The sequence below is a fragment of the Camelus bactrianus genome, chromosome 11, assembly GCF_048773025.1.
Source record: "Camelus bactrianus isolate YW-2024 breed Bactrian camel chromosome 11, ASM4877302v1, whole genome shotgun sequence".
Classification (NCBI taxonomy): Eukaryota; Metazoa; Chordata; class Mammalia; order Artiodactyla; family Camelidae; genus Camelus; species Camelus bactrianus.
Window position 1 is genome coordinate 32,321,144 of NC_133549.1, and position 19,414 is coordinate 32,340,557.

At 38.0% G+C, this 19,414-nt stretch overlaps 1 protein-coding gene and 2 non-coding genes across 11 annotated transcripts in view; 2 read left to right on the plus strand and 1 right to left on the minus strand.

Annotated features, from left to right (window-relative positions):
* Nucleotides 1–19,414, minus strand: part of VTI1A (vesicle transport through interaction with t-SNAREs 1A) — a 341,670-nt gene that overhangs the window by 191,076 nt on the left and 131,180 nt on the right. The gene's annotated exons all lie outside the window — the stretch shown is intronic.
* LOC123612789 (small nucleolar RNA SNORD75) lies at nt 15,746–15,807 on the plus strand. The gene has a single exon (XR_006720071.2). It is a non-coding gene; the product is annotated as a small nucleolar RNA SNORD75 (small nucleolar RNA).
* On the plus strand, nt 15,962–16,043 carry LOC123612793 (small nucleolar RNA SNORD24). Its single transcript, XR_006720075.1, has one exon. It is a non-coding gene; the product is annotated as a small nucleolar RNA SNORD24 (small nucleolar RNA).

Genomic DNA, 19,414 nt, shown 5'->3' on the forward strand with positions numbered 1-19,414 from the left:
TATAGGTAGCATGCCTTTGGCCCCAGTGCCCGACTCATGGTGTGCCTTCTAACTAGCAAGATTTTTAAGTCTATCTCAAAGATCATCTCCTTCACAAAGTGAGGACCCATCCTTCCGTCCCTAGGCCAAAACTGATCTCTCCTTCCTAAGAGTTTGCTGATACCACCTTTTGACGTTTACAATTTATACAGCGTATGAGAACTATTTGTCTATTGAGTCATTCTTATTAGACTCAATTCTTTGAGTGTTGGGACCATTGCTTCTCCCATGGCTTTCAGCTTGTGCCTAATAATATGGATGGTACTAATCAGGGGCTAATAATTACTGGGAGTTGTACTGTGGACTAGGCACAGTGTTAGACATTGCTTTTCTTATTCTATTTTCATCATTCTATTAAATATAGCCAAACTGTTTTATGCCACGTTCCAGATGAGAAACCAAGGTTCAGAGAAATTACCTTGCTAGTGATTCCTAGATCATAGCTAGTCCATAGATGAGTTAGGTCTTGTATAACTTTTGTTATATTTATCCCCAGACACCTTATATTTTCTAATTGTAAATGGCACCTTTATTTTAAATTTGTTTTATTCTTTGTTTTTATTTTTGCTGTTATATAGAAATACAAGTGGTTTTAGGTACTTTTTTTTTGGAATCCAGATAATTCCACCTTTAGTCTTTTAATGGATATATTTTACCATTTGTGTGTAATGAAGTCTTAAGGTAATGAGTATCTTTATTCCTTTCCTGAAAATTATAAGACCTTAGATAGCTTGAATCTGATCTCTCCCCTAACTTCCAATAATAATAAGGTAAAATAGCAAGATTTTTAATACTTTTGTCTAAATGACTTCCCTCCCAAATTAAACACTGTTATTTTATTTAAATTGTAAATGTCAATCTTACAACACTTGTTTAGATTTGCACTTAGATCTAATGATTCTTTTGTTGGCTTTTCCTTCTTCAAACTTTGATGTTCCAGAGTCATTTTCCTTCTTTCTGAAGTACTTTTTTAAAAAAGTTCCTTTGGTGAAAACCCACAGCTGGTAATCTCTTGGTTTCTGTTTACCTAAAAATGTTGTTTTGCTCCTTATTGAAAGCCACTTTGCTAAGAAGAGAATTCTAGGCTGGCGGTTATTTTCTCTTATAACTTGGAAGACACTATTCTACTGCCTTTTGGCTCTGATTCTTGCTAAGATGCCTACTTTCAATCTCATTTATCATTTGTTTATAAGTGATGTGCCTTTTTATCTCTAGTGGCTTTTACTTCTTGTTGGCTCTGGTGATCTGTAGTTTTACTACAATGCGTCTAAATGTGAAATTCTTCATATTTAAGTTGCTTGGCATATGTTGTGAATTTGTGGCTTCATGTCTTTGGTCAGATTTGAAAATTCTCAGCTAGTATCTTTTCAAAGATTGCTCCTCTAATTTCTCCTTCTGCAACTCCGACTTGATGCTTCCTAGACCTTCTCACTGGGACCTCCATGTCTCAACATCTCTCTTGTACTCTGTCTCATTTTCTCTGTACTGAATTCTACATAAGTTCTTTGGATATATTTTCCAATTCACTAGTTGTCTCTTTAGCTTTGTTTAATCTGCTTTTAAACTCATTCATCCAGATTGTAATTTCAAAAGTTCTACATGGTTCTTTACAGTCATTTTAATAGTTTTCTATTCCTTGATCATTTAAAAATTCCGTTTCTATTTTCTGTAAATACACATACTCCTATTTTGTATTCTATGTTGATAACACCAATATCTGAAAACCTTGAGAAGTCAAAATGTGTTATTTGCCGTTTGACTTTTATTTATAGTAGTATCTTTTTCTTCGTGTGTTTGGTAATTTTTTTTTTCTATAAGCTCATATTTTGTTAAGTTTAATCTGTAGAAATCCAGAGAGGCTAATTTAGGGGTGCTTTTTTTTTCCAGAAAAAAAAAAATTGTTTACTTTAGCTAGAAGCCAGCAGATGTGACTTACCCAGGACTATTTTAACCCTTTTGAGTGTCCTGGTTAAACAGAAGCATTTCAAGTGCAGATCTCCCACTCTGTGTGTTTGTGTGTGTGCATGCACGAGCATTTGCAAGTGTGTGTGTGTGTGCTCCTCCATCGTAGGTCCCCATCTGTGATGCTGGTGGTTGCATTTGGCCCCCAGACAGTTTAGGCTTTCTTATTCACTTACAGCTCACTGCTCTCTGTTCTGGTTTCATCTCGCTGTTTCCTTCCTTCCCTCCTTGGAGATTTCCTTTAGTTTCTTGAAAATTCTTCAGCACATCAAATAATGCATTTTAACTTATCTAATGTCCAGATTTATCATAGGTGGAGATACCGCCTCTGTCTCGACTAACGTAGTTTTCATTTTTTTTGTTGTTGTTCAGCACAAAAGTTTGAAGGTTTGAGCAGTCGATAAAATCACTACCATTAGTTTCATTGTCTTCTAGAGGTTTGCATTTTACTTTTATTTACAGAATAACAGACTGTTACAATGGAAAAGCATCCAAGTGATTATTTAGCACAGTGTTTTCTACTGGAGGCACTATGGGTACCTTGGGCAGGATGAGTCTTTGTCCTGTAAGACTTTTCCAAATGCTGGACATTTAAAATCCCTAATGTCACGTAACTGAAATGATTAAAAATAGCACTCATTTCCAATAGGCTCCTAGACTGAGAACTTTGATGCTTAAAACTTTCATTTTACAGATGGAAAATGTCTGCTTTTAAGATAAAGGGCAAAACCCAGAGATGGCCCATGAAGAGTCTAAATGTGCTCGAGGTCTCCTCTCTGCCTCGGGGCTCATTTGACCACATTCTACCTCACTCTCTGTGCTCGAGCCACGCTGCCTTCCAGCCCCGTGGTGTGCCGTACTCCTTTCTGCTGCAGGGCTTTTGCTCTTGTCTCTCTCTTCTGCCTGGTGGACTATTCCCATCTCCCGCTCTTCTTCACTCGCTCTGCCTGCTCTTACTCATCTTTCAGATTACATTTCAAATGCCACTTATTTAGGAAAGTGTCCCTGACCCCCAGACTAGGATCAAGATCCCCTGTTACATGCTTTAATAGCCCTTTGGATTTCTGTCAACCCATTTAATATGGCTAAAAATTTATATATTGCAATGACTATTTCCACCAGTAAGCTGTGAAGTCCATGATGTCTGGTTTGTTCACCATTGACTGTACCTAACAAGTGTCTACCACATAACAAGGGCTCAAAAATATTTGTTAAATAAGTGAATAACCTAAAAAGACATTCATGTATGGCCCATCCAAAGAAGGATGGAAAAGTTAAAGTGAAGACTTCCTTGACAATGCCCATCAGGACCTGGGGTACAAACGAAATAGTCTTAAATACTAATTTACAAAATCTTTCTGCTGCCTTCTGTTCTCCAAATGGAAATCTCTCAATCTAAAGTATCTCAGGAAAAAAAAAAAAAACTTTTCCTTGCTAAACTACTGTGACAGTTGAGCCTTGCAAACAATTTTTCATTCAAGATGTTCAATAACTTCACATTTAATGCTAATATATATCTTCCAGAAAGCCAATATCGTGGACTGCCACACCGTCTTGTTGAAAATCCTTAACCTATTGCCAATAGGAATTTTGGATAATTATGGATTTTTAAAGTTTTTCAGTTAATAATTTCAACAACGATCTGTTTGCCACACATTTTGGAAATCCGAATCCCATTATCTGTACATTCCATCTGTTTCCTTGGATTGATCCATCAACATGACTCTATTTAAAAGCTACTTGCCCGTGCTGGTCATCTGCCCTGGAAAACAGAAAAACATACCCACATACTTTTTGTCTCAATGTTCATCTGAGAAACTGACCCTGCTTTTTCCCCTCACTGTGAACCCCTTCTGCTGCCACACACCACACGAGATTTACATTGCTGGGATTTCTTTCACTCTATGCCTGTGACCAACATCTGCCAACAGCTTCTTGGGTTAACTTGACTTTACAGACTGACCAAGCCCATAAGAATCTCCATGAATCGACAAGGACCCAGCTATCTCAGTGTCTACCTGTCCACTAAAGCACATAGGGGCTCTTTTGAATTCTCTATAGTCATCCAGAGAAGGAAAAGGAAATTCCCTTCAAAGACTCTTATTTTTTTGAGAATGCCCTCCTAAAGACAATTTCTCATAAGAAACTAGCTTGGTCAGCCAACCATCTGGTACGATGGAGCCATGGGTGGTCTTTTTGTTTTTCCCACAAACTTATGGTAAACCACAAAATAGTGAACCAAATATAAACTGCTGCTGTCTACATATTTCTTCCCCTTCAAGTGTAGTAAGGTTTCATTCTACTCTTAAAAAAAGAAAACCACCACCCCCTTAGACAAGGACAGGAGTAAACAATAGACTGGGAGAAAAAAGACAAGGACTTCACATTCGATAAGGCCGGATGCCTAGTGTCCCTGCACTCTTAAAAGGCCCAAAGGAAAACTGCTTCACAAGACTCGAGACCAAGCTCGGCACAGCTACAAAATGTCAGGATAATTCCTTCCTTTAAACAACGCACTCAGCTCAGTGTGAACTGAGCACATTTCCATGAGTAAAATCAACTTACTGGGACCACGCAGAGAAGTTACTTCCCCTAAAACCCATTTCTCTTTGGAAGAAACTAAAAAACCATGAACACCCTTTCACCAAGTAAGACATGGCCTTCTAGAAAGAGTTGAAGGGAAAATAAAATAGAAGAAAAAAAAAAAAGAGGAACAACATGGGCTTCTAGAGAGAGGTGATGGGGGAAAAAAACTGGAAGGAGAAAATGGAACAACAGCAGAAAGGATGGCTAACGGGAGGCTGTGGCATTTCCCCAGCAAGCAGTGTGAGCTTAATTGAGGCTGACGCATGACAGACTCGCACGTGCAACATCGCCCGAGCCCCGACTGAAGCTGCTGACAGAGGGTAAACGGAGCGCGGCGGCGGGGCGCGCCCTGGCCTGGCGTGGTGACGCGGGGCACGCAGCCTGCCAGGGGATGGCACGAGGGCTAATGAAGGGCAGCGCCTGTTTTTAAAATTCTTCTCACTTACTTTGGGATCAGACTCTACACCATGAAGCCTTCTCAACCTTTTAGTGCTCAGTTAAGGATATGTGACACTTATTTAAAAATTAATGCATTCTAATCAATTTCAAGTTAGACAGTGAAGAGTCTGCAAAACAGGGGAGACAAAAGGAGAAAAAGGCAGGGGAAGAGAAAAAAAGAACGAGAGGGAAGGAGCGCTATGGATATGGAAGAGGTGGGAGACATGAGAAATATGGCTTAAGTACCTCCGTGTCTTTGAACATCTTTGTAGGAAGAATTTTGTAAAGGTAGACAAACCAACGTAAGAAGTCAGGGGAAATAAAACATATTCTTCGTATAGTCTCTCGAGAGTATAAAAAAGTCTAAGAGCCAAAGTGTGAAAAGACAAATGCAAAAAGAAAATTTTGACATTTGTAAAAACAATACAATTGTAACTTTTTAAAAAGACCAACTTTTTTCCCCCAACCATCACAAGACTACCAAATAGCCCATTATTAAAACATTTTCTTCATTGCCCCATTGTGGGAAATCTTCCAAAATGAATGAATATGTGCTTTAATAGAAAGACACAGTAATGCTTATATGCTCCATTGAAATATTAACAGTAAGAAAAAATAATCACCAGTTTTAATTACGATCATTATACAGAAGACAGAATAAAGAAACAGACTTTCCCATTTCACAGCCACATTTGTGAAATATTCAGGTCAGAGGCAAATAAATGGTAAAAAATTGTGGACTGATTAAGTGTTCAGATGTGCAAGCATAAGTCTCTATTATTTATCTGTTTTACTTCTCTTATTGTCATTAGAGGAAAGTCCTTAATTGCCATTTTTATTTACATGTTCTAGGGACCTGAAAATCACACATATGTAATCCATATTTTATAGGTCATTATCTACAAAAGACTTCCTTTAAAAAGGTGCTTGCCATTTTAGTATAACCAGTGGAGGCGAAGAAAAAAAAATCACTCTGGGTTGTAAGTATAAAAGATCAAATTTATATAATGCAGACCAAGTTTAACTTAGACTGAAAACCTGTTGTCTAATTTTCTATCACTCCTCACTTAAATCAGGTTTACCTTCCTAGGTCTCTCTAGAAACAAATCTGTATCTAACCAGATCAAGCCTTGATAACAGAATATGAGAGTAGACATATTTGGTTTAGAGTCACTTGGAAATCCTGACACCTCAGTTTTCAAACTCACGATAAAATGACCAAAAAAAAAAAAAAAAAAAAAAAGGAATTTGTGAATCCCTAGGTTTGTACCCAAAGAAAAATAACTCAATAATATTTACCTTTTTCTACAAATAGGCTTAACCAAAGATAACCATTTTGTCAGATTTTGAAATAAGCATCACCCATCTTTTTCTTTGCTTTCTGGATTTGGTTTTTATACTACAAAGATATCAATTTAGAGCATTGACATTAAAATTTAAATATTTTCTAATGACATCACCTTGATTAGCACTAAGTAACTTGAAAAGTCTTCCATAGAATCGCATACTCCCTCTTTTACAACTTAGATTGAAGAAGGTCATATACATGTAGAATGTATACAAATGACCAATACAGGCTGCTAACTTACCAGGGAGCTTTTAAGGAATTTACATACTGGAAGCCTAGGCAGCCAATCAGAACTTCTAATCCTTTCACAAGTTGTTTGTTCAATAGCATGACAACAAAAACAGTGAGGAGCAACGGCAATAAAGAGCACACAATAAGGCTCAGCAGATACACATTTTTTTTCTGTGTCTGATGAGAAATCTTATTTGTAAGTCATTCCTTGAACCTCTGGACTTCAGCCAAAGCACGTAACACTACTCCATTACTGCTTCCTGTTGAAGGTGAGTAGTTGTCAATGCCACCATGCTGGGACAACTTTCATTACAAATGGCTGAGATTAAAAGCTGTTCCTGGTTTCTTTACGTTGGTATAAGGAAATCTAGGAGGAGGTGAGAGTCAACCGTGTTAAGCAAGCAGCACAAATCTGCCTGACAACAACTGACAGTCACTCTCCCCTAATTTGCTGATTGGACAGTTCAGATAGTCTGGATACATTCTGAATTTAAGAGGGGAAAAAAATTCTTAAATAAGCATTTTGTCTAAGTGCCAGGTAATAAGCTATCAAAGCAAAACAAAAGAAATGTGAACACAAATTTAATTATCCCTTTGAATCAAAATTATTTTATGTATAAGGTTGTAATATTAGAGTCAGTTATCTAAGAAACGTGGGTAGAAGATAAAAATTGATGGGATGACTTCAAAGATCCTTTCCAAGTTAAGGATTCTTTGACTTTATGGCACATTTTCTTGGTGTTTTGGTCTGGGAGAGACCTCTGAAAGGAGAAGGAGACTACGAGCCTCAAGAGATGATTGATTTCGGGGGCTTTTACCTAGAGCATCAACAGTAATCATTAATCATTGGAATCTTTTGAAGCTCTTAAGGACTCTACTGGGGCTGCCTGTGTTTTCCACAGGCTTAGCCACAGAGCCATCCTAAGCAAATGATCTTGAAAAAACTTGAAAAAAAAAAAAAGACTAGAAATGTATGCACTTTCTTTGACTCCTCTGGAACACTGAAGATGATTTTAATCAGAAGAAGACATGCTAAGTGCACCTCGTTTCAAACTGATGCTACGTGTATATAACAAGCATTTGGTCTAGCATCTCTCAAGCCTGAATATTTTATGAACTCAGTATCTGTGTGAAGGGTCAGCTTTTTTCTCTTTTCCTGTGTATTTAGCACAATTGGGGGGGGGGAATATTTCACTTAAAAGCTGGGGTGCAGTCTTTAAAAATGTCTGGGTCTACACTGGCATTATTTCATGATAATATGGCTAAACTTCTCCATCCTTTACAAGTAAGAGTCACAGTCCTATTCAGAATGAAGTGATTTGCCTAAGGGGCTTCACCAGCAAGCCCCCTACCACGCGCATTTGAGACCACTGGTCCATGAGGCATCACTGAATTTGCCAAACAAACAGTGCATTTACCTCACCAATGTGATTTTTTTTCACTGAGGGGTGATGATATGGCAGGGAGGGGTGCACACAGATAAATACTCACAATAATTTCATGATGACAGAATATTTAGAAGAAAGACTTTAAGAATTAGGATATTTCTTAAAACAAGAACATGGCTTCTATGCAGAAATAGAGTCAAATATTTAAATTAGTAAAATCTACCATATTATACATTTTTCTATCCAATATTTACTGTCTGTCTACTATATTCAAAGTATTAGATTCAGGAAGGGGATTTTAAAAATTAATAAGATATGAGCCCTATCCTCAGAATTTATACTGTCAAATTATTTTGGAGTTTTTTTCATCATTACCATAAATGTAATTACTTTTAAAGCTACTTTTTAGCCACCCAAAAAGACATTTTATATTTTCCTAATGATCATCAAAGCTGAGACCATCTTCATTAATTTAACCATTTAAAGTGTTTGTTCAACATTACTTGCTTCCTGTTCTCGGAGTAAGTTCTTCTTTTAATGAATTCTGTTTCAAAAAGCAACCCTATACCTCTTCACTTAATCCCTCCACAAAGCATATACCCAGTTTTTTTCAGGAGCCGTAAGCAGCACAGTTTAAGAGGAACTTCTTAAAATTTACTGATATATAAATAAAATAAGATCCCCTGAGTCTTTATCATAACCATATATCCCACAAAAAATTTTTTTCTGATGAGAATTCTTTCCATAGATTTTAACCCCATTCCATTCCATTTTTACTTCCAACCCCATTTTTACTAGTTAACTTAGTTAAGACAATTTCTAAAGTACAAATATTTGACTGAAGGTCTAGTGATTGCAAAAGCTGCTAAATCTCATGATAGCTATACCAACAGACAAATGCTAATTAAAATGCTGAAGGATGAAAATGCATCCTGATCATTTAATCCCATTTCCAAGCAGTTTGGAAAGAGTAGAGTAAGAAACAAGAGGTGATGAAGATTTTATTTTTCTGACCAAGAAAGGTCAGCTACAGTGTATCAGAATGCGGCATCTTAAGAAAATCATCATTTTAAATGCTGAGATTCCAGCGAGTGGAATAGTTTTCAAATATTAAAATCTCTGTGGTAGGTTCCGACCTTAGAATAACAAGAAAATGACAGGTGCTTATTTTTCCACATAAAAAAATGACACTTATTGTAAGATTGTTATATAAAAGGCCTATTTCCCCTTCATGAAATAAATAATTACACCATTGACTCAACATATTTGCCAGCATGTCTATATGTGGTTTAAGTGGTTCTTTCAATGACCTAAATATAGAAAAGAACTAATACCTACAAACTTAAAAACTATGGTCCAGTGGCCCACAGCCCTTGTGTATCATTTTTCCTTGGCAAATCATTCACACTGCTTCCTCAAGAACCCCTTAAGTGTTCTATTTATACACACGGTGCTGCACTGATCACATCTAGAGGACTGGGTGTACTTTGTTGTAAAAATTAAACAGCTGGTTAAACAGATACGTAACTGTACTGCAAATGATATGGAAGTCCCCGTCTAATACTACTGGGAGGATGTCTTTAAGTAATTCTAAAAGGGCTTAAAGTGAAACTTTTCAAAGGAGGAAGGCCTGGGGTGAGTGTTTGTATTTCAGAAAGCATTTACAGTAAGTGCTGTGTGAGCCGGCCTCCAAGAAGACATGACACCCCGTGATTCCCACTGCCTGGCATCCACACCCTGTGTAGTCCCTGCCACACTGTATCAGGGTTGGTCCATGTGATGGGTAGAACACTGCACAAGGGATGATACCTCAACGCCAAGATTAGGTAAAAAGACATCAGGGCTTTTGTCTTGACTGTTTTAACCTGCACTCTTTCTTGGACCATTTGCTCAAGAGAAGAAACTGGGAGAAGCCAGTTTCCATGCTGTGAGTACTGTCACCTATGGAGAGGCCCAAGGGGTGGAATAAAACTCTGAGGTCTCCAGACAGCAGTTATTTGAATGAGCTTGGAAGCAGATTTTCCAGCCCCAGGCAAGACTTCTGATCCCTGCAGCCCATATGGAGTGATGCAAGCAGGAAGACTTGGTGAAGGAGGAGAAACTCAAGGAGGGGAAGATTTAGATCAGACTAGCACACGATGACCCAAAGATTGTATGTGGCTCACAGATGAGTTTTGTTTGACCCACACAGGGTTTTAAAAAATGGAGAACTTCCATGAGAATATTTGAATTTCTTGCTTTGCTTGAAAAGTGGGACCATCTAGTAATTTCAAATTCACCCTCCCTCACAGTTACCTCTTCTAGGGATAGGCTGTATGCTAGTTTCCCCCAGGCCCCTTTGTCCTATGCCTGACCTACTTTATTCCTTTCCTTTATCTGTCAGGTCTTCCTAAGTAAGCATTATTGTGGGGGCTATACGGGGGGCTGCAAGTATAGGATGGACTTGACTGAATAGGTATGATTCTTAGCTGTAATAAAAACACCTATTGTTTTCACCCCATCTGTCCATTCTACTCCTGATGGAGACAGACGGAGAGGTGGGCTTCCAGTGTCTATGGAACAGTCTCTGGAAGTAGGCAAATCCATGCAATTAGAAGCAGCACACTTGGCTACAGGTTCAGAAGCCAGAGAGGCTGTAGTGGAAAAAAGTGAGCACAGCTATGAGCTTGTCCTTCTTCTTCTGCTTGGAAAAGTGGGGGAACCAATTATCCCTTCTTCTTCTACCTCCTGGATTACTCGTTTACTCTCCTGCACGTTTCCTTCCCTTTTAATACAGCTCCTAGTGTGCACTATGCCCAGCCTCCTCAGGATACATCAGGGGGCGAAGAAAGGGAAGGAGATACCACACTGATTGTTCCACATCTGTTACCCCCAGGAGCCAGGTCAGGGTTTGTCACACTCTTGGGGATGAGGGGGACTTGGAGGGGGTCAAGTAAAAATCTGTGGAAGGTGGAGCCTGAGCGTGGTGGAGATTAGGTTGGAAAGGCAGTTGGACGACTTAGTGTGGGTCAGGAAGACCACTGAAACCAAAAATAACCCAGCTCTAGGGGGAAAAAGTTACCACATACACCAAAAGGAATTTTTCGACTTTATTTCCCCCCCGCACAAATTTTCAGAAGAGGCTAATCACAAGAGAGATATAATAGTCAGACAAACATTATGCACATGTACACAGTTATATATTTAACTAATAAATTAACTCAAAATTGACAACTTCTAGATGGTGAACCCACTTGAGTTGAGGGAAATGTCCATTTCTGACATCTTTTTATTACACTATTCTAAATGAGAGGAATACCTCATTTACTTACATGGGTAAAATTGTACTCAGTGATCACCACTGCATACTAAGAAATATGCCACTAATTAGCCAAGGTCATCAGATCATAAATTATACATGAAGGATCAGAAATTTGATGTTTTGTAATCTCTTTTAGACTTTAACTTTCGCAGAGTTTAAAAAATTTTTTTTTCAAGTTCATTTATTTGTTTTCTATAAGTAGCCTGGTATACAGGAATATGCGCAAATCGCTCCATAAGAAAGAGGTGCTATGTAGAACCAGACTGAAATCTAGAAGCAAAATAATCAGTAGTTTCTGTGTGCATAGCAGTTTCAAATTATTTGAAAGCTCCAAGAACACTCAAAGACATGTCCATGGACTGTAAGCAGGCAAATATATACACATACTATAAAGCCCTTTTAACCAGAATGCTGGATTTTCTCTTTTCTTGAACTTTCCAATTTACCACGTTCATAGACATAGGTAATTCCCCACTTGCAGGAAGCATCTGGTGGAATGCTAGTTTAGCAAGATGCTCTGTAAAAAAGGGCTTGTGATCAAATAAATCTGGGAGTGCTGCCCTAGTCCCATATTTGTTTGAACTTGAGAAATAATATGAAGGATAATGTTGAAGACATTGTCCACCACATCCCACAGCATCCCTGCTGGGAGGGCCCAGGAGAAGAGTGACATTCAAAACTCGGGGCTGAGGGAAGCTGTGCTTTTCCAAACCCCCTTGTATGTTTTATCTTTTGGTTACTTTAACTCAGAACTGATCAGAATTTCCTCTTTGGTCAAATAGGCAGTTCGAGGCAAGCTTATAAACCACTTCTAATGAATGTGTAGAACCTTAGAGAATGAATTTCTGAATAACTTTAAAGTAGTTATTATTTTCTCTTTGTCCTGCTTTTCTTTAACTCTAGTGTACCTTCGGTTCTTTGGAGAATCATGAGAAAGCAAAAATTGAAAGAGGGGATGATGGAGAGTGAGGAGAGGGAGAGATAGAGACAGAAAAACAAAGATATAATCACAAATTACTGAGGTCCTACTTTGTGTTAGGTGTTGTCCCAATTCTTTACACATATGAGTTTTAACCCTTTATGTGTATAACTCCTTAGATGTATTTCTTTGTTATTTATTTATTTTTATGTTTAGTTTTTGTTTTGGGGGGAGGTAACTAGGTTTTATTTATTTACTTATTTATTTTAAAAGAGGTACTGGGTAGATGTATCTTCTTAATCATCCATGAAGTTGTTAAGAGCCCCATTACATAGGTGACGAAAATGAGGTATAAAGAGATTGAATAACTTACCCAAACCAACACAGTTAGCGGCAGAGGCAATGTTGGATTCAACCCCAGGCAGTCTGGCCCCCGAGCACCCACTATGCAAAATTAACAACAGACTAAATGGTTTGGCTTCCATTCTATACTGGTTTACTCTTATCCTTGAACCATTGGTTAACTCCCAGATGAAAAAAAAAAGAGGAGCTTATTTCTAAAGCGTGTTGATCTGGCACCAACAGCCCCAAATCCTAAATGTACAGCACACTGGGCAGTGGGAAACGCTGCCAAGAAACTGTGAGCCAGAAGGACTTAAATGAATTGCTTTTTAAGGATGATGAACTCATGAAGGTTTTATTATTATCAGGTATTGCTAAATGCCAACAGTAACTGTTTTTTCTCCTTTACAGGTAATCAGAAGTCACAGCTGTGTATATGGGGGTGGGGTGGGGAGCAGGGGAGGAGGTGGCAGGTAGGGGGTGATAACAGGGGTGACAGGAAGATATTCTTGTTTGTCATTTACTGAGCTGGTCTGAAGATGTAATGCCCCTTTTGACTGTCTAAGAAATCTGTGAGCAGACATAGAAAACAAACTTCTGGTTACCCAAGGGGAAAGGGTGGGTGGAGGGATAAATTAGGAGTTTGGGATTAGCAGGCGCAGAATACCATATACAAAATAGATAAATAAGAAGGTTCTACTGTATAGCATGGGGAACTATATTCAATAGCTTGTAATAACCTATAATGAAAAAGAATATGAAAAAGAATATATATATGTATAAATGAATCACTATGCTGTAACACCAGAAACTTACACAACATTTTTTTTTTACTGAGGTATAGTCAGTTTACAATGTTGTGTCAGTTTCTGGTGTATAGCACATATATGAATATACATATATTCATTTTCATATTCTTTTTCACTGTAAGCTACTACAAGATATTGAATATATTTCCCTGTGCTATACAGTATAAACTTGTTTATCTATTTTATATATACCAATCAGTATCTGCAAACCTTGAACTCCCAGTTTATCCCTTCCCACCTCTCTCCCCCTTGGCAACCACAAGTCTGTGAGTCTGTTTCTGTTTTATATATAAGTTTATTTGTCTTTTTTTTTTTTTTTTAGATTCCACATATGAGTGATATCATATGGTATTTTTCTTTCTCTTTCTGGCTTACTTCACTTAGAATGACATTCTCCAGAGCCATCCATGTTGCTGCAAATAGCATTATTTTATCATTTTTAATGACTGAGTAGTAGGCCATTGTATAAATACACCACATCTTCTTTATCCAGTCATCTGTCAGTGGACATTTAGGCTGTTTCCAAGTCTTGGCTATTGTAAATAGTGCTGCTATGAACACTGGGGTGCAGGTGTCTTTTTGAATTAAGGATCCCTCTGGATATATGCCCAGGAGCGAGATTCCTGGGCCATATGGTAAGTCTACTCCTAGTCTTTTGAGGAATCTCCATACTGTTTTCCAGCGCTGCACCAAACTGCATTCCCACCAACAGTAACACAACATTCTAATTCAATTCTACTTCAACTTTAAATTTTTAAAATTAAAAAAATTAAAAAAAAAAAAGAAATCTGTGAGCATCTTATGAAAGGGGAAGGGACTTCAGAAATTCCTAGGACATATTTGGAGATCCAAAGTGTGAAAAAGTACAAGTAAAACAGTGTCAATCTCTAGGGGAAAACAATCTGAATGGGACAAATCTTGACACTTCAGAAAAGTACTATTACCGTTGACATGGTTCAAAATCAAACCAAACACAAACCAAAACAAAACAATGACTGCTTATACTCAGAAAAAAGAGACAATGAATATGACTGAAAAATTATACAAAACCTTCTATACCTCTGAGTACATCAGTGACAAGAGCGGCCACACCATCAGGACCAAAAGACTTCTGTGGGACAGGTGTCTCTCAAAGCCTCTGGGATATGAGGAAACGGGCTCTTAATCTCATTAGGTTGTCCACAAGGTCCCAGTTAATCAGTGTCTACATTCATCAGGGTTTAGCCTGGTACACTTAATGTTACACAGTTAAATGCCACAAGGTCCAAATCAGCTTAAACAAGTCATTTTTCCCCTTGGTGCGGCTGCGTTACACAGCCAGCAAGGCCATACGACTGAGGCAAAATACATCATAATTAATTACCAGACGCCTGAAAGGAACCCACTCCGCTAGTCTCCACATTTTATTTAATGGATTAAAAATAAAATACTATTAACAATAAACACTCCTGACTCCTAATAACTATTTAGTTGACATAATGACTGTCTCAGTCGTGTAACAGGTTTTTAAAAAATTAAGCAGCACATTTTTGCATAGCAGGCTATACGGACAACATTATCATGTAGTTCTATGTGGACAACGATTTTTTTAAGAAATTGATCCTTGATGTGTTTCCATAAAGGTGCTTCTCTAAAGCTCAGTCTATTAAGAAAAATCACCCAAATAAATGTTTACAAAATTAACATAAATATTGATGTGAACTAGCTTGAACTCTGCTGTTTTACTGTTTGACATTTTGACCACAATTTCTTAACGTATGCATCCCTTATAAACATATGGTATATAGCTGCTTCCTAAAGATTACCTGATAATATTCTTAATTTTAAGCTCATCAGAATGTCTTATAAATCCACAGGTCTCAATATTTCTACAATTAAAAACAATCAGAGTTTCGAGTTTATTTGAGGCATTTCAAAATTTGTTATCAAAAGGTATTAGAACTATTCGAGGGTTTGAAAGGTTTCCAAATTAAAGATAAACATTTCAGGATTAAGGATCAATCTAGGAGAAAGCTTTGATAAGTCTCCATTTTCCTTAATTTTTTGAGCTTATTCTTTAAGTCCTAGGCTGCTTCGGCTGAATTTTGCTGAACTTTTGCATACCAATTGTTCATTTTCAGCAACATTCAGGGTATGCCTCTTGCATTTGTCAACCTGCCTAAGCAAAAGATTTGAGGGAAAAAAAAATTTCATTCACTCAGCGAACATTAAGTCTTGGGCACTGGGCAAGGTTGAGGTCAAAGGGTGAATAAGACCTAGCCCCTAGTATAATTACTCTTAATTAGGAAAGGAATATGCTAGAATTAATGACTTAATTTTCACTTTTGACATTCCATTGCTCGTGTTAACTTTAGAAATGCTCACATTAAAAAATGAAGTCTAAGCCTGTGATGGTTTAAAAGTAGTGGGCAGAATGGATTTCTGAACAATTTTATTTTGAGGCTTAAATGGTGAGATGTTAATGATTAACTTAGTGGCACAAAACGTTCCATTGGATATTCTTTGTTTTATAACGTGCCAAATGGATGAGACCTGTTACTGGGGTGAGTTACTGAAATACCCTCAAACAGTAAAGTTGGGTTGAAAGTCTACTGAATGTGCCACAATGATGACATTTTATTTGCTACTCTTGACTGTGAGGATGATGAGAATTACTACCACCTTTATCCTAACTGAGGCACACAAAATGGTGATTGAGAGACCGTTGAGACTGCACCTAAGTTTACATGAAACTGTTTATTCCCAGGTCCTACAGCAGAGGCTTTACGCTGTACTCATGGGCAAACAGGCGCTAAGCAGAATTAGCTGGAAGTTGAAGGAGTGGACTTGAGTTTTTGACATGTCTGGAAGTTTTTTGCTACCGGGTATATGATTTTTTCTGGATGGCTTGCTTGGGGTGCAGATTTCAGAGAGCTTTTGTATAAAGGTGTGAAGAGATGGGTTGCTACAAGACATGGAAGAAGGAGTTTTAAGCAGAGGCAGACCTGTTACCCTAAGATTTAAGGGGCATTTCACAGCAGCAGTCAAATGCAATTTACCAGTTGAGAGGTAGCTGAATGGATGCTCCTGGGATAGAAGAGCAAACAGCTTTGAATTCTAATAAATAATTATAAACCAAAAAAAAAAAAATTGCAGTCTATGAAATGGCCTTCTATTTAGAGCGATTGTCATGTGAGGAACTAATGCCTGCATTTTTCAGCTCTTCCTGTTCTTAATGGCCTTTAACCCCAGCAATTAGAAGAATGTGGGTTAGACTCCACCCACATGTTTTCTTAAGAATTTATGGAAATATACTGTCTATCTCTATGGGAATAGTTCTAGGGCACCAAAGGGCCCTAGTTGTGACCATTCATGTTCTATCAAAATCTAAATCCAGTTTCAAATGTGTTTGTTTATTCCATTTCTCAAAGTCCTTGAGAAAAATTACTCCTAAAAACACTAAAATGTGAACCATTCTCATTAACAGATAATGACACCTTACAGCACATGCCACTTCTCTTTTCTTGCCTTACTGATGATATTTGTTACAGAGAATCCTTGTTTCATGATGGAATAACTGGAGAACTCCTATTGCTCATCAGCTTAAAGGTCAAGGGTCATGCTGGTCAGTCACACTTCTGAAAGCAAACAGGACAGACCTACTACTTCCTAGGATGAGGCATGGAACAACGAATAAAAGTGGCCAAATACCAGAGAAACAGTAAATAAAAAGAATGTCGACAAAGCTCGGAGCACCTGGTTGGTATGAAATAAATTAGACCAGGCACATTTACAAAAGTTTTCCTATAGAAAGAAATGTTTAAATATGCTAAATACAGCAAATATTGTGACTCAGAATTTTAGTCCAGCATGTTTTGAATATGAGCAATAGTGTTTATGTGTAGCAGACATGCCAACCGGTTTTTACTGAACATCAATATTTACTGTCATTGGGGTATTATTGATTTTGGCTTCTTGTTGGTCAGTATTTTCCTTCAGAAAAGCACCTTGGACTTTCCTGCCTTTGTACATTTATTTAAGCAGTTCCCTTCACTCAGAATGCCTTTTCCACATATTCAAATATTACTCACTGTCCAAAAGCCAGGCCAGACTTCACCTCTCCCTCTCATGAAGATTTCCCTAATCTCAGGAACTGGAGTTAAGTACTTCCTTCTTTGACGCTCCGAAGAACATCCTTGCAATATGATTCAAGTATTCAGAGTCACTACAAGTTAGACTTGGCAACCCAACATTTACTGAAATTTATCTCCTTTTTTAGACTGTAAATGCTTTGAGGGGAAGCACAGGACTGCACTTTATTCATATTTGCCTATTCAGAATCCTTAGCATGAAGAACTGTTCTGCACACAGCAGACAGAATATTTGTACGTACATACTCATGCTCTCAATGAATGACTACAAATAACTGTCATAATGTAATTCACACCCAACACTAATTTTAAACGGTTGTAAAAATTCATTTAATCATTCATGATTTTTTGAACATTCACTTTTGACCAGGCACTCTTTTTGGAGCTACAGACACAGCAGAGACCAAAACAGACCTGGTCTCCTAGACTTTAACTTCTGATGCCAAAAAAAAGGACATATAAATATAGACTACAAAGTCGGGCTGTGATAAGTGTAGGGTAAGAGGAGAATGCAAGAGACAGTATTTTAGACAAGGTGGTCAGGAAAGAGCTTTCTGAGGCGGCCACACATGAACAAAGCAAGTGTGAACCCTAGGGAATATCTGGGAGCAGGGTTTCTGGGCAGAAGTACTAGCAAGAACAGAGATGCTCTGGCAAGAAAGTGCTAGGCATTTCAGAAAGTCGGGTAAAGAAGAGTGGTAGGAATTATGGTTGGAGGGCTAAGTGGCCCAATAACGGGAGGCCACGTGGACCATGCACAGTAAAGACTGGGTTTTGTGCCAAATGTGATACAAGTTACTGGATGGTCTGATCATAGGATGACTTCATCTGATTTAAGATTTCAAAGCACCTGGCTGCTAACGATTAAAAAAAGAATATATGGGGGCCGTTGTAGAAGGGAGATCAATTAGGAGACCACCACAGCAGCGCAAGGCAGAGGTGCTGCTGGATCAGGGTGGTAACAGTGATGGTGCAGAGAAGTGGTCAGCTTTGGGAAGTCCTTAGAAGGCAGAGCCTCCAGGAGCTGCTGATGGATTGGATGTGAGGGGTGAGACAGAGAGAGGAATCCAAGTTGGCTCCAAGGTTTTGGTTTGAACAACGAAATGGAAACAAATTTCCATTGAGATAAAGGACACTGGAAAGAGAGAAGGATGTGGGGAAGTAAGAGTTCTGTTCTGGACACATTAAGCTTGAGTTGACAAATAGCAGTCAATTGGACATGTCAGGTAGGTAGCTAGATATAAGTCCACAGCTGGAGATACAAATGTGAGATTTACGGGAATACAGCCACAATCTATTTAAACATCTACATGCTTTTGAGGCTATAAGGTTAAAATTAACTGGTATACTTTAAAGCCCACGTACAACCTATTAAGTATAGTGAATTTAAAAAATAAAGTTACTTTAATCTGTTGCCTACCACATCAACAGTTGACCCTAATCCCAGAGGCATAAATAAGCATGTACATTTTGGGCAAACTTTAATCATAAAAAAGAATGAAGTATATTCTACCATAAATATTTCAGCAAATAGTCATATGACAGAACATGAATGTTTAATCTAGACATCACCTCGGTCATTGTATGTTAGACAGTATGTCTGTGATTTCCTCTAGAAATTCCAAATTGCAGCCAATTTTTTTCCATGTATAAGTGAAAGTGATACTTCCCCATTATTTGCCACCTTTTTCTTTATCTCTTGTTCTCACTCTCACGCTGCACCGTGTAGGATTCTTAAAAGAATAAAAATGTATTTTATATTGTCCTAGCCAACTTTGTGCTGCTGACTCAAGGGAAAAACCAACCTAATATAGGTTCCTACTCAATGTATGTCATATACACATGTGGTAAAGGAAGATTTGGGGAGACATGGGAAATCATCATTTTCCCCCCTTAGGAATAAAATTAGCTAATTCTCCTC